We start from the raw sequence: 23,061 nt of genomic DNA on the forward strand, positions 1-23,061 counted from the left end.
ATTGGTCTGATTACAAACATTTCTCAAAATATCTTCCTTTGTGTTCATCAGAACAAAGAAATATATACAGGTTTGATCACAGAACTTTAATTTTGGTTAAAATATCCCTTTAAGAGATTTGTTGTACGGCTTACTCAGATCTAGAGGTCAGGACCATTTCTAATGTTGTTTTTAAAGAAAAATGAAGGTGTATGTTCTATATAGTTTAGTGCATTACTGTGTAAAACACTAGTGTGAAGCAGAACTTATTAATGAAAAAAACAATAAACCCCAACTAAGTGTATTTGTATAAATAGCACACTGTTTGAAAAGTTGTACAATACATACGCCAAAGTCCAATTTTGCATGCACATGATACGCCAGTCCTTCCCGTTCACTTAATATCATCTTTTCATGTCATTTTATGTATTGGTTGTGTACTGGTATTTTTAAACCATTGTCTTTTGGGATTGGGGTTAGATTTAGGATTTAGGTTAGTATGTTGTTGTATGTATAAGTTTCCTATTTTTTAAGCCATGCTCGCTTGAAGTTTGGGTTAGAATTGGAGTTAGGATGTCTGATATTTAACAGAAAGTTGTTCTAACTCCAATCCCAAGTGACAATAGTAAACAAAATTGGGGAAAAAAACCAATACATGAAATGACACAAAAAGATGTGCGGTATTAAATGAAAGGGAAGGACTGGCATATCATATGCACGCAAATTTGAACTTGATACAGCGGGGCAAAAAAGTATTTAGTCAGCTACCAATTGTTCAAGTTCTCACACTTAAAAAGATGAGAGAGGCCTGTAATTTTTGTCAAAGGTACACGTCAACTATGAGAGACAAAATGAGAAAAAAAAATCCAGAAAATCACATTGTCTGATTTTTTAAGAATTTATTTGTAAATTATGGTGAAAAATAAGTATTTGGTCAATAACAAAAGTTTATGTCAATACTTTGTTATATACCCTTTGTTGGCAATGACAGAGATCAAACGTTTTCTGTAAGTCTCCACAAGGTTTTTACATATTGTTGCTGGTAGTTTGGCCCATTCCTCCATGCAGATCTCCTCTAGAGCAGTGATGTTTTAGGGCTGTCGCTGGGCAACTCAGATTTTCAACTCCCTCCAAAGATTTTCTATGGGGTTGAGATCTGGAGACTGGCTAGGCCACTCCAGGACCTTGAAATTATTCTTATGAAACCACTCCTTCTTTGCCCGGGCGGTATGTTTGGGATCACTGCCATACTGAAAGATCCAGCCACGTTTCATCTTCAATGCCCTTGCTGACGAAAGGAGGTTTTGAGTCAAAATCTCACGATACATGGCCCCATTCATTCTTTCCTTAACTCGGATCAGTTGTCCTGGTCCCTTTGCAGAAAAACAGACCCAAAGCATGAGGTTTCCACCCCCATGCTTCACAGTAGGTATGGTGTTCTTTGGATGCAACTCAGCATCTTTCTCCTCCAAACACAAGAAGTTGAGTTTCTACCTAAAAGTTATGTTTTGGTTTCATCTGACCATATGACATTCTCCCACTCTTCTTCTGGATCATCCAAATGCTCTCTAGCAAACTTCAGACGGGTCCGGACATGTACTGGCTTAAGCAGGTGGACACATCTGGCACTGCAGGAATTGAGTCCCTGGCTGCATAGTGTGTTACTGATGGTAGCCTTTGTTACTTTGGTCCCAGCTCTCTGCAGGTCATTCACTAGGTTCCCCCATGTGGTTCTGGGATTTTTGCTCACCATTCTGGTGATAATTTTTACCCTACGGGATGAGATCTTGCGTGGAGCCTCAGATCGAGGGACATTATCAGTGTTCTTGTATGTCTTTCATTTTCTAATAATTGCTCTCACAGTTGATTTCTTCACACCAAGCTGCTTACCTATTGCAGATTCAGTCTTCCCAGCCTGGTGCAGGTCTACAATTTTGTTTCTGGTGTCCTTTGACAGCTCTTTGGTCTTGGCCATAGTTGAGTTTGCATTCTGACTGTTTTAGGTTGTGGACAGGTGTCTTTTATACTGCTAACAAGTTCAAACAGGTGCCATTAATACAGGTAACAAGTGGAGGACAGAGGATCCTCTTAAAGAAGAAGTTACAGGTCTGTGAGAGAAAGAAATCTTGCTTTTTTGTTATTGACCAAATACTTATTTTCCATCATAAATTGCAAATAAATTCTTAAAAAATCAGACAATGTGATTTTCTGGATTTTTTTCCTCATTTTGTCTCTCATAGTTGAAGTGTACCTATGATGAAAATTACAGGCCTCTCTCATCTTTTTAAGTGGGAGAACTTGCACAATTGGTGGTTGACTAAATACTTTTTTGCCCCACTGTATATTGCATGACTTTTTAACGGCGTGCTATTTATAATAGATAATTCATGAAAATAGGTTGATATTAACAGTCACTTAATATAAATGAAGCATAAACGGGCCACAAATTATCACATTTCATCTACTTTAAGGAGATTGTCTGAGAATTTAAACTCTCTGGGGCGGTTTCCCCGACAGGGACTAGACTAGTCCTAGACTAAAATAAATGTAAGAGAGTCCAAACTGAAAACAATTTGCAGTGACATATCTTAAAATACATCAGTGCTCTTTGTTTTTACTTAAAATGCACACAAGTGAGGTTTTCCGTTAGTTATATTTCCTATTCAAACTAAGGCCTAGTCCTGGCTTAAGCTAATCTTTGTCTGGTAAACCACCCCTCTATGTTTTCTACACTGAAGATTCATAATTTTACAAATTATTTTACAGATTCATAATTGTACAGAATACACCCTATATCAAATCACTGTATTATTACTTATATTCATTTATGGGAAAATGCTAGCTTTATTTGTCAGTCCATGTTTATTTTGACCATGAATTGAACGAATGCAGTGTCATTTAATGGCGGGTATGCACAGGGATGAGCAGCATTTGAAATATAATTGCTAACAAAATAAATGACCATGAGTTTCACTTCAGCACACTGTATCAGATCATGTTGTGATGAAGTTAGACCAGCTTGCTACACCAGCACAACCAGCTAAAACCAGCCCACCTGCTTATGCTGGTTTTATGAGCTTTTTTCAGTAGGGATGTATGCTACAATACAAACAATAAACAATAAACCCTAACCATTAGTGTATTTTTCAGTGTTTTATTCATTAAATCTAGCTTCTGAGTTTCACTTATGTTCGTTTTATTGTGTCTGTGCTGCCATCTAGTGACTCACGAAAATTGTTAAACAATGATTTTACGTTTAATTACTTAGCGAAAAGCAAACTGCAGTTAAAATCACTTAATTTCTTCTTTTGCTGAAAATACAGCTCAATAAAAAACTTGATTTATATGATTGCTTTGCCCTATTTCGTTACTTCTGTAAGCAATACTGCATTTAAAATGACCGCTATAAGCAAACATCATAAAACTTAAATAAAAGACAAATACCTTTTGGAGGAGAAATCCAGCAGCTTTCAGGAGGCGCGAACTTCAAATGGGACGCATGAACGACTCGTGCTGTTCCACACGCGATGACTTGAGCGTGCCCTTTAGTCTAGTTTTTAGACAAAAAATATAAAATTTAAGTAAATTAGTGCTTAAATAAAAGCAAAAAAAAAAAAAAATTCTTGGAAAAAATTTCTTTTTTCAAAATTGTACTTCACTTTAATTGTAATTCACTTAAATTTGATATTTTTTGTCTAAAAATTAGACTTATTTTCCTAGGTCATTTTGCTTATCAAGAAAATACATCTTAATTTAAGAATTTTTAGATATTTTTACTGAAAACAAGACAAAAATACTAAGTAAGAAAGTCATTTTTTGCAGTGTTTAATAAGTTTTAACAAACAAACCTTACAAAAAAATACTGGTGTGCATCGTGAGACAAAACAATAGCACTGATATGTTAAAATATGTCAGTACAAGGTGTTTTTAAATGAAAGCAACTCAAACATATTTTAGTCTGGGACTAGAGTAAGCCCTGTCTGGGAAACCACCACAAACTGAATATTATATACTTTTATTATATACTTTGTCTATTTTATGTGGAGTAAACAGTAATGCGCTAACATATTAAAGCTTTTCCTTCTCTTTATATCGGCATCACTCAGTAACTTGAGAAAACTCATGAAAATCTGGGTTGGTTTGTGATGTTAAAAAGAGAAAAATATAAATGCACACTTATTTCACTTTATTACAAGCTTTATAACACATTTCAGCAAACAAACAGCATTTGTCAAGGTACATCTCATACAACATTAAGCACATCACAGATGGAGGTGATATTTAATTACTAACAGGTAACAGTCATAACATTACAATCAGTGTTTATAAAACTCATTATAAGAATAATGAATTGTGCAAAGCTAACCTGGAAATTGTTCAGTCAGTGGAGCCAACCACAAAAAGCATACTTGTTACACATCTTTCTCAGCAGACATGATGATATGTTTTAGTTACTTTGTGCAACTTTGTCCTTTGCTAGCTTTGTATAGAATTTTGATTGAAGGACTTATATGGGGTTCCTTTTGTGCCAAAATTAAGTCGACATGCTATCTGTGTATGCTATGTGGCGTCTTCCATGTCTATGTGTCTGTTTACTGCCTGTGTCTATGTGATTGCCCCCACATGACTCAACTTTTGTCTGTGTCAACTCAACTTACTCCGGTTGTCTTTCCTTGTTGTTTGACTGTGTCGTCTTGCTGTGTCAATGCTGCATGCGTCATGACTATGTGTTGTTTCCCTCTGTCATTACCATGTGTTGTTTCTCTCTGTTGTTACCATGCGTTGTTTTTCTCTGTCGTTACCATGTGTCAGTACTATGGCCGCTTTTTAACGAGATTTTGCTGGGTGGGTTAGCTCTTCCTAATGACAAAGTGAAACGACGCATAATAACGACAAAGTGAAACAACGCATAGTAATGACAGAGGGAAACGACGCATAGAAACAACACATGGTAACGACAGAGGGAAACGACACATAGTCATAACGCATGCTGCATTGACACAGCAAGACGACACAGTCAAACAACAAGGAAAGACAACCGGAGTAAGTTGAGTTGACACAGACAAAAGTTGAGTCATGTGGGCAATCACATAGACATAGACAGTAAACAGACACATAGACATGGAAGACGCCACATAGCATACACAGATAGCATGTTGACTTAATTTTGGCACAAAAGGAACCCCATACGTAGGAGGGAGAGCCAGAATAGTGTTGCACGCTGCGCCATAAAACCGGAGCTGATCACACGCACTCTTTTGTGTTTGTCTTTCTTTCATCATTGAACAGTGTACAGATGGCTTTAAGTTGCTGCACATTTAACTGCTTGCTGATGCAGAGGTTCTGTACCCGCTACAGTTCTAGTCATGTGATGAAGACAAATGCAATTTGGCATCTCCAATTCATCTAACCTGGATGTTTTTACCTGTAGGAGCAGACCGGTATACCCGGAGTAAACCCACGCTGACACCGGAAGAACATGCAAACCCCACACAGAAAGGCCGCCTGACTTAGCCGAAGCTCGAACCGGGGACCTTTTTGCTGCCCTGTTTGACTCTCATTATAAAGGTAAGTGTGCAGTTATAGTTTTATCAGTATTTTATACATGTTAATAAACATCACTGCAAACACACAAAGAAGACTTAGTAAGACTGAAGTTTATTGGTTAGTTAAGTGGTCATATTTGACAGTTTAAGCTAAAAACAAGTCCAATGAAGTTCAACACCCAGCTCTTAAAGGAGAGAGTTACGACAGCAGGAGTTTAAAATGCTTGAGCTCCTCGTGATTCATGTTGACTTCAGATACTTCCAGAAAGTTGATAGCAGGACAATCAAAAACACTGAATTAGAAGCAACAAACTTTAATTTTTGGATCAAAAAAATGCATCGATGTACATTATTTATATAACTAATCGATATGTGTATGTACACAGCAAAACCCCCATTGTTAAATTAACACGCTACAGACAAGGCTAAGCTAAAGCCAGGACTACACTGTAAAAAAATCCACAGAAATTACAATGTTATTGCAGCTGGGTTGCCGGTAATTTACCGTAGATTTACATTTATGTTATTTACTGGCAAGAGTTTGTTCAAAGTTAAATAAATTTTAAATATTAACAAGTCTTTATCTTTACAGCATAAAACTATACAATAACAGCCTCATGCAAAGCATTCTGGGAACCAGAAATCATCATCAACCTTTTTCTGTTTTTTGTTTCAGATTTTGCTTCCCAGAATGTTTTGCTTGATGCTGTTTTTTTAGTTTTACTCTGTAAAGACAAAGACTTAAAACAAAATGTTTAATGTTCATTTAACTTTGAACAAAATGTTGCCAGAAAAAATCATAAATTTAAATCTACGGTAAGTTACCGGCAACCCAGCTGCAATTTCTACTGAATTTTTTTACAGTTTAGGCCTTAGTTAAATTAAGTTGTTAAAACATCTTTTATAAACATGCCTCAGAAAAAGATGCTACTGGTGTTTATCTTGAGACAAATCAATGGCACTGGCATATTTTTAAGATCTATATGTGCACGTTATTTTCAGTTAAGATAACTCAAACAAATGTCTTAATCTAGGACTATCCTTAAAAGTTACCCCGACTATGAAGACTTGTATGCTTTAATACTTTATATTTGCCTTCAACTACTAAACTTAATTGATAGAAACACATTAAAGAGTAACTAAACCCTAAACTTTTTTAGTTAATGATCTGTAAGAATGATGCTTTATTAGTGCTGTTCATTGATTTTAGTAAGTTTTTTGACATTTGGATATAAAGTGTTTCAATACTACAACATAGGGGTGGGTGATATATCGATATTCAAAGCATATCGATATATTTTTAAAACTCGAAATGGATTTTCACATATCGTATATATCGATATAATGTTTATATTAAAGCAACACTATGTAGTTTCCATGTAAGAATGACTTACAGCTCCCCCATGGGGTTGAAAAGCGCAACAGTGCCTGGTATCAGACTCTTCTGCAGGCAGGGGGAGGGGCGGGGCGGGGCTGTGTTTCCTACCCTCCACCACCACTTTCAGAGTGTGCTTGTAGCAGCTAGGAGGCTGCTCAGGTTGCAGCAACAGTACAATGTGTCCAGTTAAAAGTTGTTCTATCACTGAAATAATTTTAGAGACATTATTTAAAGGTAAAAAAACGACATAGTGTTGCTTTAAATTCTGATTTCGACACTTTGCTTCTTTGCCTTCTCTGTGTGCTGTGCTCGCCCCCGCCTCCTCGCTTTTGTTCCCCTTCCCCTCGCGTGTTGTCTCATTTAACATGACGGCGCCCGTCGCGGAATCAACACTGGCCACCACGAGTAGATCTTCCATGATTCCCGTTTACATGTATATTTTACAAACGGCTTAAATTCATTGTTGGGAGCGCTCAGCGCGCCCCTCTCTCTCTCTCTCTCTCTCTCGTTGCGTGAAGCGCTTCGACAGCGCACGTCTCTCTCTGGTGACAGTAAAAAGCTGGCAGTGCTTTAATGTCCGTTTCTCCGTATACTTTCTTTTTCGCGTAAATGTCATCAGTCACGGATGTTACTGACAGAGAAGACGACTGATCTAGTTTATCATGACTAAACAAAGGTAAGCAGTAGTGCTTCACACAGACACACACACACGTTTTCTTGATGTGAGAGCTTTCTCTCTCCCTATGATGCGGTGTGCAAGCGCACATGTTCTGTAGTTTTCTGTGTAACAACAACAGTGTTTTCTCTCATATTTAACCCATTTACTCCTAAAACGCCTAAAACCTGTTATTCCAGGATAAATACCCTTATCTCCTGAGGGTTTTCAGATACTGAAAATACTGAAAAATACTATTGTCAACATCTACCCTGCTGAAAAAAACAGCATCAAACCAGCATGGGAATTATGCTGGTCTATGCTGGTTTAGCTGGTGGTCAGCAGACAGCACCAAAACACAACATATGCTGGTATGAACAGCATGGGATGCTGGTGCTAATGCTGGTTTAGCTGGTGTTCACTAGCAAACCAGCACCAAAACACAACATATGGTGGTCTTGCTGGTTTTTTTCAGCAGGGTACCAAAACATAATATCTTAAGTTGAGTTGTTTTATTTTTTAATAAAAAGAAGACAATATGTATTTTCTTATTTTATAGTTAAAGTATAATTTTTGTATATATTTTTTTAAATGTTGCAGAAGCACTTTGTTCCTACGTGAACTACCTCCTTGCACTTCAATAAAAAAAGACCTTGTGGATTTTGACATATTTGTTTTGCAGTAGTTTTTTTGGGAGGGTATTTTCCATGCAAAGCCATCAAGATATATATCGGCTATCTAGATATAGCAAAATATACCGAGATACAATTTTCGCTCCATATCGCCCAGCCCTACTACAATATATGGTGTAAAAACGTCTGAGTGCTGCCCTCTTCAGGTTAAACGATGGCTACTGCAGTTGAATTTTCCTATTGGATGTTGGGTCCAAAAAATGCCTCGTGACGAAAGCAGGTTCAAGCTCACCACGCCCTTGTTACGATCTCACCACACACTTAGTTCGTCCCCTCTATCTCCGTTGGGATCTGCCCACTTTTCTTGCATTTTTCAAATATTGCCAGTGGGTGGAGTCAGGCTCTGACCAGGGGTTTAGTTACGCTTTAAATATATAAATTACTTCATAAAATCCAACATGTAATACTCATTTTAACCTATTTGGACTAATTTTGAATGTCCATCAGGCTGGTTTTGTTAAATCCTATTGGATTTAAACATTTTTTCTGAAACTTTATAACACAATATTTTGATTATTCAACAGGACTTGAAAGGTGTGTCCCAAATCGCACACTTATGCATATTCTAAGCCATTTTCTAGTATAATAGTGTAAGTAGTGATCACACAAAAAAAATACCCAAAAATAAAGTGTACTTTAAGTATCTGGATGATGCACTCCAAGAGTGCAACGCTGGAAATTAATACAATCAACAGTCGCGGCTTCCCATATGGAAATGTTTTTTAAATTTTAACATTATAAGTATATTTTTGCAGTTAAAATATAATTAATTTGAACATTTTCAAAACTTTTCTCCCATGCGATGTGAATATAAATGCTTTAAAAATACATTTATTTATTTATTTTGTCTGCGGTGTGAAAGTGATTTTTATAAACTTAGTGCACCCAACTATTATAAACGCTATATCAGATTGTTTTTAACATGTATCCTAATACAGAATGTCTATTTTATATTTATGTTTGAGTATTGTTGGGTTTGAATATTGTTGTAAAGTTGTTTATGTTTTGTTTCAATTCAATTAGCCTATTACGAAAGACAGACTGTAATTTTAAACGCGTTGTAATGGATTGAAGGTCAGCATGATGGGAGAAATAGAGAGGGTCAGACATAATTTGAGTTTAATTTAAGTTTATTTGCAAATTTCGTTTCATATAATTTGTCTCTTAATTTTAATCAATGTTTTGTTGATAAGTTTTGTGAAAATAAATAAATAAAAACATTAAAAGAAATCCTGTGCAACTTATTGATGTGTTACAAATACAAATGTTGTAGGGGGGTGCTAGAACAATATAAGACTTTCACAAACACATTTTTGAAGGTTTCAAAATATTATTTGGTATTGTTACCGGCAAAATAATCCAGGTATGAATCTTTGCCAATATGCGCTAAAGGTACAGTAAGCTATTATTAGAGTAATAAGTTATTTTACCCTTTTATGCGCATGCCCAGTGTGTGTTAATGGTCATGTTTCATGTGTTTATGGTCGTGTATAGTGTGGACGAAGATATTTTTTGAAATGCCAGTATAGACGAGGATCATTATCATTTTAAAATGCCTTTTTAAAACGCTGATGCTTTCTAATGTAAACATGGCCTGTATAGCCCTTACTGTAGGTTCAAATTTAGCCATCATTCTGCACCACAGAAAATAATTTACCTTGTGTCAATGGATGTTGAAGGCCTAGTCCTGGCTTTAGCTTATTGTCTGTAGAGTGTTCATTTAACAATGGGGGTTTTGCTGCATACATACACATATCGGTGTGTTATATAAATAATGTACATCAATACATTTTTTTGATCCAAAAATTAAAGTTTGTTGCCTCTAATTCAGTGTTTTTGAATGTCCTGCTATCAACTTTCTAGAAGTATCTGAAGTCAACATGAATCACGAGGCGCTCAAGAATTTTGAACTCCTGCTGTCGTAACTCTCTCCTTTAAAAGCTGGGTGTTGAACTTCATTGGACCTTTTTTAGCCTAAACCAGGGCTAGTCAACTGGCGGCCCGCGGGCCAAGTGCGGCCTGCCAATCAACTTTATCCGGCCCGCCGGTCACTTTTGGCCGTTTCTCAATTGGAAGGCTGCAGCCTCCGGATGTCGCATATGCAGACTGCATTCGTCATCATGTTTAAGTTAACTGAGCATTACATTCACAAATCATAAGCATATTACAACAATTTACGATTAACTAAGAATAATAGTCAACTTTATAATTGTTAAAATTCTGAAATTAGACTTAATGACGTATGCAGCCTGGAAATGCGACCTCCGGAGGCTGCAGCCTTATTGAGAAACGACCATAGTCTGATTTAAATTCAGCGTGGTTACTTTTACCTTACCACTGTACAAGACAACACAGAAAGGGGCTGTGTGGGGTGCCAACCATCTGTGGGTGCGTAATTATCTGATCCAATTCGAGCTTTGGATGCATTCAAGAAAATAAACTTATGCGACTACACCGCATGTGGCACCTGTGTGCAAAGTTAAAATTATTAATTTTTTTTTTTTACTTTAGCAGTAACACTTGAATACTTTAATTACTGGTAAGTAAATTATTAACTATACATATATTAGTATATTAAAGGTTCTCTCCCATGACAGATTTACGATTAAACTACATTTTCATTACGACTGCCACTAGAGGGCGAACACCCGACAGTTATATCTGTATGATGTACAATGGAAAGGCTGTTTAGCCTATATATCTATAAAATATTAAAAAAGAAAACATGTAGTGCAATTTTAGTCATTAGGAGAAGGCTGGCTATATGTTGTGAATACTTGACATGTAACAATTAATGAAAGTTAAACAGTTATAAACAAAATATGTTTAGGAGTGTTGATCTTTTACAGTTTTACTATTAACATTTGGCTCTTACATGTTAAACTGCAATTGTTTTTAAATATTTATATAGAAAATATTAGTTTTCAGTAATTAAAAGGCTTTTAATTTAATTTTTTTTGAAAATGCATGTTTTTAATATGTTTTTTTTTTTCAAATGTACTACAACAAAAGTAACAAAAATGACAACACGCACATATATGGTAAAAGTAAAAAATATATCGAAAGTAAAAATAGGGGTAAAAGTTTGGCCCGCGTCATATTTACAATTTTAAAATCTGGCCCCCGAAGAAAAGCAGTTGAAGACCCCTGGCCTAAACTGTCAAATGTGACCACTTAACTAACCAATAAACTTCAGTCTTACTAAGTCTTCTTTGTGTGTTTGCAGTGATGTTTTTTAACATGTATAAAATACTGATAAAACTTTAAAACTGCACACTTACCTTTATAATGAGAGTCAAACAGGGCAGCAAAAAAGTCCCCGGTTCGAGGGTTTTGCATGTTCTTCCGGTGTCAGCGTGGGTTTACTCCGGGTATACTGGTCTCCTCCTACAGGTAAAACATGCAGGTTAGATGAATTGGAGATGCCAAATAGCATTTGTCTTTATCACATGACTGTATATAACACATTTTTTACTTATTACAGTTTTTCTCAGTCTCTTTGGAGCATTTCTCAGATTAGAAATAAATTTTAAAAACATTTTGTTCAACCTCTACATCATCAAGTCAGTTGTGCACAACATAAAAGCAATTTCTCATTGTTTTGGACAAATTGCAAATGCTTTAATACAATCATGCAGATTATTATACAATTGTCCAATATACAATTTAGCCATTAAAAATGGGAAAAAGGTGAATTCATCACAGTGCACATCAGAAAATACTGACACTTATAATTGTGTAGGTACACTTGGTATATTGACAACATTTGACTAAACATTTTGACTGTCTTGTTCATGAACAATGACACGCGGATTTGATATTTTGATGGCACTAACATTTACTTTTGAGAGATGAAGGATTTTGAACAAGTTACAGGCTTTTGCAGGACATCCATAATGTTGTGCAGTACAGATTGTTCTGAGAAATGCACGCATACATTTTAAGCTCCAAAGCAACTGAGAAAAACTGTAATAAATGCACCATGAACTAACATGAATAACTGTATTGACATTAACTAACATTAACAAGAATTAATACATGCTGAAAAACTAGATTGTTGATTGTTTCTTCATGTTAGTTAATGGATTTATTAATTTTAATGTTAAAGTGTTACCAAATATTTGATAAAAACTTTACTTTGACATTAAAGCGTGTGAATTACAATGTTTTTTCTTTGAAATGTAATAATTTTTACTAACCTTTTACAATAAAAGAGAAGAGTTGAAAGAGTTGAGAGTTTGGTGCTGCTCTTTGTTGACTGATGATGCGTCACGGTTGTCACGGCAACTCAGCTCTCATCTAGAACTTAATGCAGAAACACTCAACATCAATATACAATATAAAAATACAACATAATTTACTATATCACTGGTTTCATTGTCAATAGGATGAAGTCTCTTTTTAAATGGTTTTAAACATTTTTCCTGAAACTTTATAACACAATATTTTGATTATCCAATAGGACTTGAAAGGTGTGTCCCAAATCACACACTTATGCACTATTCTAAGCCATTTTCTAGTATAATAGTGTAAGTAGTGATCACACTAAAAATATCCAAAAATAAAGTGTACTTTAAGTATCTGGATGATGCACTCCAAGGGCCCTATCTTGCACCCAGTGCAATTGACTTTGTCAGTGTTGCATGTATCATTCGTATTTTGCACCGGTGCACAGCGGGTTTTTCCCTCCACAGACGCACGTCGGCAAACTAGGGAATGAACTTGCGCTCCCTGGGCGGTTCAGTGCAAAAAAGGAGGCGTGTTCTGGCGCAAATCATCCCTAATGCTATTTTGCAGTTTCAAAAAACAATTGCGCTACTGACCAGAAAAAAATAGTCTAAAGTCAGTGCCGCGTTGTTCATTATGCTATTTTAAGGGCGCATGCTTGACCATAATGTATAGCGTGCACAACGCGCACACACTTTGCTTATCTAATCTACACAGATGCAACAGTTATTTTTGCAAATCATAAATTGTTACAATAAAAAAATATTAACACATGAGACAGGGGAAATCATTGTGGTGAGCATTGTGGTGATAGTTTTAATTTATTTTGTGTGGCTACGTTAAAAAATTATCATGCAAATAACGATTAAAATATTTTCATAAGTTTGTTGTGTGGCTGTATTACGTTTATTTTATGTAAATAATATTTAAAATGTTTTCATAAGAAACCTTAATGTATGTGAACTTGATTTGTAAGTGTACTTTGGGGTTGGACTGCTTGCGTTTCTTGGCTTTTAGCGGTGAGGGTGGACGCAGCGATGTCCTCTGCTGGCGTCAGGTCCTGTGTAGAGGCAGATCCACCTCCCGTTACACGGTGTGCCAGATTTATGCTGGCAAGCTTGGGATTCCCCCGTCTCCAACGTCCTGGGGATGCCAGCTAATGAGACAATTGTGGATATTTCCTCCCACGCCTGTTTAACTGACGCTGATTTGGGCGGGTTTCTCCCATCCCCATACAAAGCAACTTCTCTGTCTTTGACTGCTCTTACAAGAACGTTGGTCTCCTCAGCTGTGAACCGCTCCTGGCGTGCGCCTGGTAAATCCGTCATAATAATAGCAACCCGCCATGGAACTTGCGCACTTGCGTTTAAAGGGAATGTCGAATGACGTTCTGATTGGTTTATTCGACGTTACGCCCAAACCACACCTATGAATAATGAACCTACTTCAGACCAACCCCTTACTGATATGTGCCTGGCGCAAGAGTTATTTCTCCCGCCGGGAAAATAGCAACATCGCCCAAGATCCGCCCACAAAGTCACTTGCACTTTGCGCTTCGCACTTGCGTTTCAGATCGTTAAAATAGGGCCCCAACAGTGCAACCCTGGAAATTAATACAATCAACAGTCACGGCTGTTAAAAATAAATTTCTCTGGCCAAAAATATGTTTTAAATACATGCTAAATACATTTTGTAAAAAGCAAAGCTTCATTTAATATTTTATCTATTTGAAAAATATTTAGTTTAAACCTTCATATATTTACATATTTTTCAAAATGTATTTCAGGGCCAATTTTACAACCTATACAGCAAAAAAATAAAGATTCCTGGCCAAAATATAAATGTTTTATAAAATGTATAAGTATGTTTAAAATATAACATTATAAGTATATTTTTGCAGTTTAAATATAATAAATTTTACCATTTTAAAACTTTTCTCCCATGCGATGTAAATATAAATGCTTTAAAATACATTTATTTTTAAATTACATTTCAAAATATACAATATATAGAAAAACTTTACTTTTATAAGTATTTTGCAGTTGAAAACATAGTAAATTTTAAGATATTCAAAACTTGTCTCACATGCAATATAAATATAAATGCTTTAAAAATAAATTTATTTTTAAATTAAATGTCAAAATATACTATATATATATAATTAATGCACCATGAACTAACATGAAAAACTGTATTGACATTAACTAACATTAACAAGAATGAATACATGCTGAAAAACTATATTGTTGATTGTTTGTTCATGTTAGTTAATGGATTTATTAATGTTAATGTTAAAGTGTTACCAAATATTAGATAAAATCTTTACTTTGACATTAAAGCGTGTGAATTACAATGTTTTTTCTTTGAAATGTAATAATTTTTACTAACCTTTTACAATAAAAGAGAAGAGTTGAGAGAGTTGAGAGTTTGGTGCTGCTCTTTGTTGACTGATGATGCGTCACGGTTGTCACGGCAACTCAGCTCTCATCTAGAACTTAATGCAGAAACACTCAACATCAATATACAATATAAAAATACAATGTATAAAATTGAACGTGTCCGGTCCAGACGTGATCATCACAGTATGCCCTTCAAAGACCAGGGCCTGGGGCCGGATTCACGAAAACATTCTTAAGACAAAAAATAAGAAAGTTCTTAAGATAAATTATAAGAAGTGCGTAAGAATGTTCCTAAGTGCAATTCTCAAACATTTCTTAAGAAGTTCTCAATTTTTTTCTTAAGAATATCTTAAATTTGTGTCTTAAGAATAAAATGACACACTTTTAAATGAATTAAGATACCTTGCTAATGAGGTAACAATACACGTATCCATTAATCTTTTGACTACCTTGCGATCATTAACACGATACAAACGAGTGATGCATCAACAGGATGTTATTCGCTGTTTTAACAGAGGTCAGCTTGCATTAAGGCGGTGCGGTGCGTAAATATAATTTAATAATGTCTCAATCGGTTCGTCATGCGGGTCGAGCGCTCTGGGTGTGCGTGCTTCACTCTCCGTGCCCACGGCTTCGTCTCCCGCGCTCACGCGTCAAGAGACGGACGCGGAGGGTGAAGCGTGCCCGCGGTTTCGGAGCCCTCGACTCACATGATGGAGCGATTACCGGTTCGCCTCCCGCTTAGAGCGAGTTTTAGCTGTTAAGTAATTTCACAATAAATTTAGGCTACTACGGAGGAAGTTAAATGTTTGCTAATATTATCACTAATACTTATTTGTGTTTCATGACATATTAAGCCATTAAACTTCATTATATGAGTGTGGAATTCCTCTTTAAACTAATCTATGTGAATTAAACTGATTAAATTGCCATTTCAGACTACAAAATACAACTTGTCACATTTAAAACAATCACATTAACTCATAAAACATCTTACATTTTGAGATTTAAGACTACTGTAAGGTTATCCTAACTTTAAGATGTTATTTAAGACAGTTTATTTTTCGAGAATTGGAATTCTTCTTAAGTTTATTCTTAAGAACATACTTATGGAAAAAAATAAGAACTTTCTTAAGAAGCTTTTTTGAGAATATAAAATATTCTTAACTTTTTTCTTAAGCTTGAATTTAAGATAAAAATGGCAGTTCAGAAGATTTTTCTTCTTAAGAATGTTTCGTGAATCCGGCCCCTGGTTCCCCGAAACGTTCTTATCGCTAAGCAGTTCTTATCCTATTCCTTAACCTCTCTCTTAACTATATGGCACAATTCCCAAAACGTTCGTACGCTAAGTATATCTTCTGTAAGTCACACTTTCGTAAGGTTGGTCTGGACCATTCACTCTAAAAACAAACGGTGCTATATAGCACCAAAAGTGGTTCTTTGCCATAATCATAGAAGAACCGTTTTTAGTGCCATATAGCACCGGTGAAGCACCCGTGTAGAACCATATAGTGCTATGTAGAACCATATGTGGTGCTATATGGCCCCTATATGGTTCTACACAGGTGCTATACAGGTGCTTCACCGGTGCTATATGGCACTAAAAATGGTTCTTCTATGATTACGAGCAAAGAACCACTTTTGGTGCTATATAGCACCGTTTGTTTATAGAGTGTTCGTAAGCTCTCTCTCTTAGCGTTGTTTGAGGGCAAAACGCTATCGCCGCAGTCTTTAGAAATCAGCGCAGCGCAGTACAAGTCAAACTATGGTATGCTGACAATGATTTTATGTTATGGACATTTTAAGACTTATAATAAAATATGTTTACAATGGATACAGGGATATTTATGCAGTTGACTTTATTTGGTATCAGAACTAATGAATCAAAGACAGCGCCGGTGTTTGTTCCCCAATGAAGTTTGTTCCCTCTGTGTTTCTTATAGTGTTTTCATCACGTTACATTTATAATTTATTTAGAAAGATTAAAGATTTGAATTGGTTATACTACAAATAATATCATGTATTCTATTATACAATTTATTAAGTATTTCATACATTTGACAGTTTTATGTCTTTAAACATATAGCCTGTCTTGTTCTTTTTTTCTCTACTGTTTGTTTTAAAACTGTTATGTTTGCATACATAAAAATATATATTATACACATAATATGATTCATACTGTAAAAATAATTGACTTACAATCAACAATAATCAAGATACATTACATAAACACACACACACACACACACACACACACACACACACATCTCAGTAGCCATTAAAACTTTCAATGTATATAAAGAATAAACATATAATGTGATAAAAATCCTATAAAAACACTGCACTAAAGGGAAACATAGGGGGAACAGACTTCCACACAACACCGGCCTCGTAACCGTTTAGTCCATGACAATTTTTTTTCGGCAACACTTAAACCCTTTTGACATTTTGCCTGACATGGCTAAATTAAAAAAAAAATTGCCTCCCAAAACAATTCATTATGGAGCTGCTGGATCTTCTATCTTACTCTCTCTATTTATTGTAGATAGGTTGCTTTTTATTGAAAACATTAATGACAAGCAATACCGCATTAAACAGAAGTAACTGCAGCTGCTTGCCAATCAATTCTTTTTGTAAAGTACCTTACCATTAGTATAAAAGTGTATGAAATAATTTTTAAAAGTCGTTAAACCAAGAAGCGGCACAAGTGGCACAACGGGATAAGGAGAGTGGATGATTATAGGGATACCCGGTTCGTCTATATTACTGACAATTTGATAATTTAATTAATAGTCTATATTTTACGGATAACTTAAACTATGTTAAAATAAATGTTACTGGAATAGTTTGAGTAATGGTCCATTTGTATAGAACGTGTTGTCTTTCTTAACACCGTAATGCACCTTCGCGTAAAGTGGAAAATAAATCCCTGAGCAATCGATCGCAAATAATTCAGCACCTTCACTTGGGACAGCGCCATTGTTATGTCGAACTTAGAGGCAACATGTTAAGAAGCTTCCTAAGAGACACTTCGGGGAACACACTTAAGAACATAAACAACTTTGGTAAGATATATCTTTTTGAGTCTTCTTAGCGCGCTAAGAGTGAGCGGGGAACCGGGACCTGAACTCTTGATGTGTAAACTTAAGAGAGAGCCGCGCAAATGTGTCTCATACTGTAATCCACTAACATACATTTGCCGAATAAAGCAATGATAAACAACGTAACGTTTTTATGCTGCGCTGTTTGGGATTCGCCCTCGATCTCTGTGTGCGCGCGCGTTTAAGTGCCCTCAATAGTGCACACACGAGTGAGACGCAAACAAGTGAACATAAAATCTTTCTATTGACAGGACACACAAACAAAATTATCTCCACAGTATTCTTTTTATAATAAAAACATTTGTTTATGTCTTAAGTGTAAGTATAGATTACAGTCAGAAACCAGTCTCTGCTTATTTGGTCTTAAAGAGACAGTACCTCAATAAGTCTGTGTCATTAATGTAGTGCTGCACAATTAATCGCATCGCAATCATGATGTCAGCCTGTGCAATTATATGACAGCAAAATGTTGCAATTATATTAAATAAATAAATGTGTGGACTTGTTAACACAAACTTTCTGATAACAGTTTGATGATTTTCCTTGCTGTTTAAAAAAAGAAAGAAAAACGAACAATAAAGGCAGTGCACGTGTGGCATGCACGTGTGTGGTGTGCGTCGTCACTTATACCAGAGCGAAGATGGATGCAGAGGAGGTTGACAGTGATCTGGTAGCTAAAAAAAACGATGTCTGTTGTATGGCGGTATTTTGGATTTAGGATTACTGACACTGAGCAGTTGCTACATCACGTGGCAATACGAAAACATTTCTAGTTTTACAAATACACATTTTAGCTAAACTGTGTGTGGATTTTCCTTAAAACCCATAAAGTTGACTCATGATACCATTTAGTATAATCGCAATCGCAATATTAGCATCAATAACCGCAATGGAAGAAATTACCCAGCCCTAGATTAATGTTAATCAAACAACCCAAGACAAAGAGAAAATCACTTCTGTAGCTCTAAAAATAATATATTTAATTTATACAAAGACAGTGTTATGACTCATTTAATTTGATTTCTGTACCTAATGCTAATGTTAGCCCTTATTAATGTGCAACTTTGATCTTTTTTTTTTAAATGTTTGCAATATCTTTATTTTTTATTAGATTTTCCCCACCCCCTTTTTGCTGATCTGAAAAATAATCCAATCCGTGCCTCAAAAACTGTACTGTGATCTGAACCGTGAGTTTTGTGATCCGTCACACACCCCTAGTAAAGTTAGTACACAGTGATAGCCACAAATTTGGAATAATAATTATACTAATAATATACTAATTATACTAATAACTAATAATTTATTTCGGTGTTTCGCTTTCGGTTTTTCGGCCTTGGTTTCCTCTTTTTCGGTTTCAGCCAAGAATTTTCATTTCGGACAGTGCATCCCTAGTTTTTTCCTGAAACTTTATAGCACAATATTTTGATTATCCAATAGGACTTGAAAGGTGTGTTGAAAGGTGTATGTAAGTATATTTTTGCAGTTAAAATAGAATTAATTTTAACATTTTTAAAACTTTTCTCCCATGCAATGTGAATATAAATGCTTTAAAAATACATTTATTTATTTTTTTTGTCTGCGGTGTAAAAGTGATTTTTATAAACTTAGTGCACCCAACAATTATAAACGCTATATCAGATTGTTTTTTTTACATGTATCCTAATACAGAATGTCTATTTTATATTTATGTTTGAGTATTGTTGGATTTGAATATTGTTGTAATGTTGTTTATGTTTTGTTTCAATTCAATTAGCCTATTACGAAAGACAGACTGTAATTTTAAACGCGTTGTAATGGATTGAAGGTCACCATGATGGGAGAAATAGAGAGGGTCATATAATTTTCAAGTTTAATTTAAGTTTAGTTTGCTAATTTCATTTCATATAATTTGTCTCTTAATTTTAATAAATTTTTTGTTGATAAGTTTTGTGAATATAAATAAATAAGAACATTAAAAGAAACCCCGTGCTACTTATTGATGTGTTACAAATACAAATGTTGTAGGGGGGTGCTAGAACAATATAAGACTTTCACAAACACATTTTTAAAGGTTTCAAAATATTGTCTGGTATTGTTACCGGCAAAATAATCCAGATATGAATGTTTGCCAATATGCGCTAAAGGTACAGTAAGCTATTATTAGAGTAATAAGTTATTTTCCCCTTTTATGCGCATGCCCAGTGTGTGTTAATGCTCATGTTTCATGTGTTTATGGTCGTGTATAGTGTGGACGAAGATATTTTTTGAAATGCCAGTATAGACGAGGATCATTATCATTTTAAAATGCCTTTTTAAAAAGCAGATGCTTTCTAATGTAAACATGGCCTGTATAGCCCTTACTGTGGGTTCAAATTTAGCCATCATTCTGCTCCACAGAAGATAATTTACCTCGTGTCAATGGACGTTGCAGGCAGAGGTCGTGTTAACCAGACATTTGCATTTGTGATTTTAATTTGTTGTATTGATTACTTTGATTATTTTTTTATTTGCACTTTACGGCCAAGGTTTAAACATGATAAACAAGTCTTCAATCAGTGGATTATAAAATTATGTGATTATAAACAGGGTTGCCAGATCCGCGAAACAAAACCAGCCTGATGGACATTCAAAATTAGTACAAATAGGTTAAAATGAGTATTACATGTTGGATGTTTCTATCAATTAATTTTAGTAGTTGAAGGCAAATATAAAGTATTAAAGCATACAAGTCTTCATGGTCGGGGTACCTTTTAAGTAGGAATGTCCCGATCCGATCACGTGGTTTCAGACTCGATCGGAATTGCACGTTAACTTCCGATCAGGACTCGGATACATATGCAGGGTTTAAATTGGGCCAGGGCCGTCCGGGGCTAACATTCAGAAGGTCTCGCTCTGCTTCGTGCCAGTGTACGCGCTCCGCTGGTGCGTGTGAACTGACGCGAGAATAATGACATGTTTTCATTCATAGGCTTCAAATACTACAAAACTGGGTTCCCTTTCAAAACGGTTCACTTCACATTGCGTCAGTTAGCTGACGCTATGGGGGAAACTCCTGTTTACTCCGTGACTGAAGCCTATTGGTTAACGTCTGTACAAAGTACAGACCAATGACGTTTGAACCCGCGCGCGGGACGCACACGTCCTTATATAAGCGCGGTTCAAGCGTCAGGAGCTCATTAATTTCTCCTTCAGCGCGAACCTCTCGCTGCTCCGAAGAAGAAGAAGCCTTACCTTGCCGTCGACAAAAGCCCTGCAGCGGAGTCCAGGCCTAGCGTCTTCCCCTGCCGTTTTCCGGCTGAGAACCGAAGACAGCAGAATCCAGGTCTAGCGCCTTCCCCTGCCGCTTTCCGGCCAAGAACCGAAGATAGCCTTCGCTTGCCGTGGTACAAGCCCTGTGCAGCGGACACATGCCTGACGAGGTCTCCCCTGCGGACGCCCGGTAAGATCAATATTTTTAATATAAAGCTATAAGCTAAAAGAGCAGGCGCTCTTGTAATAGCGTCCAGCACAGCGGCTTGAGTGAGCCTCTCTGCTATGAATTTCCCCTGAGCGCGTCACCGGTCTGGCACATCCCACGCCGGGACCGCGCTTATATGCTTCGGTTGTCTTATCCATGTTTCGTGCTCCCCCTGCTGTTCCTCTCTCGCCGGGATGAACACACGGCGAGCCATGAGACTAGATGGATGCATAGACAAGCACACACGGACCCCCCCGTCGCAACCGTTCATGCTTACAGAGTTCATGCTTACAGAGTCCCTTCCCTCCTCTCACATTCAGTGGCGAGATCTCTGGCACATATATGAATCCCCCGAGTGCATCGGGTGATACCGTTCATACTACGCATGGCTGTTCTGTCTGTGTTGCTGTTCCCCTCTGCCGTTCCTCTCTTGTTGAGATGAACAAGCGGGGGAACCGTAGAAACAGATAGATGCATACGACAAGCAAACACGGGCGGGTCTGCCCTGTTCCCTGTCATAGAGTCCCTCGCTCCTTTCCCCGCAGTGGTGAGGTCTCTTAAAGGCGTAGTTAGCACGCGGTCTTACGGCTCGCTGCCTCTAAATGCAGCTGTCTAGTGTTCAACGATTACAGAGCTTCATGCCCCTCCCCTCCTGGAGCGGCGCGATCTCATTCGTCTGCTCGATAGGGCGGATTCTCCGCTATTGGAGCACAAAGAACACTCATTATAAGAGCTAACCGGCTCACTATTCGTCTATACGGAGCTTCATGCCCCTCCCCCCTGGAGCGGCGCGATCTCATTCGTCTGCCCGATAAGGCGGACACGCCTCTATTGGAGCACTAAAACACTTATTATAGAGCTTAACCGGCCTGAGTCTATCTCACTTCGGAGAGTCCACTATTCGTCTGCCCGGTCATTTCTCTCTGGTTTATACGGAATCAGATGCAGAACGAATTTGTTTAATATACTGAGGCCCGAATACCTCCCTTTATTCAGTCCCGTCCTATATCAGTGCGCTGAATATTGGTACATGCTTATATACCCGTTTTTTATGAAGTTTATTTAACTAAGTTCGGGAGGAGCATGGTCATGTGATCCAACCAATCAGTGCAAAGAGGTGCCTATAAATGGCAGTCCCTCACCTCTGTCCCGTGACAGATTTTTTGCAGCATTTGGCCCCGCCCATTTGTCGTCACATCCGGTTTTGAGCGTTGTTGTGCGACGACATGCTTCTCGGCCCGCCACTACTTATCCAGCAAGGATTAATTTCTTTCTACCTGAAAATTTGGGGATATTAATCGACACTTTCCACTTCACACCAGGACGCCGAATCCTACTCTCGCCCCTGCCAGCGAGACGTCCGCCATTTTTTCGCCTCGGTTCCTATCCGGCCCAATCGAGCCGAATCATTAAACAGGGACTGATAAAAGCCTCGAAACGATCACTATTGAACTATATCTTTCGCGCAGGTTTAACGCTATGACTAAATGTCTCCTTTCAGACTACTAACCATTTCCCATTGAGCCTCTCGTACTCATCTAGCAAGCAAGGCAACCGGGCCCAAATTTCGCGCCCTCCACCTTCCACCCTACTCCGCCGAGTACCGGGTTTTTTTTCTAATGCCTCTCACCACCGGTGGCAGGCGCTC

At 37.0% G+C, this 23,061-nt stretch overlaps 1 long non-coding RNA gene across 2 annotated transcripts in view; it reads right to left on the reverse strand.

Annotated features, from left to right (window-relative positions):
• Positions 1 to 12,324: 12,324 nt before the first annotated feature.
• The window catches only part of LOC129437013 (uncharacterized), a 41,916-nt gene continuing 31,179 nt past the window's right edge, over positions 12,325 to 23,061 (reverse strand). For both annotated transcript variants that reach the window (XR_012368910.1, XR_012368909.1), the window contains exons 2-3: positions 14,866 to 14,971; positions 12,325 to 12,555 (exon numbers count right to left, since the gene is read on the reverse strand). This is a non-coding gene — a long non-coding RNA (uncharacterized lncRNA). The remainder of the gene's footprint in view (positions 12,556 to 14,865; positions 14,972 to 23,061) is intronic.

The sequence above is a fragment of the Misgurnus anguillicaudatus genome, unplaced genomic scaffold, assembly GCF_027580225.2.
Source record: "Misgurnus anguillicaudatus unplaced genomic scaffold, ASM2758022v2 HiC_scaffold_34, whole genome shotgun sequence".
NCBI classification, from domain to species: Eukaryota; Metazoa; Chordata; class Actinopteri; order Cypriniformes; family Cobitidae; genus Misgurnus; species Misgurnus anguillicaudatus.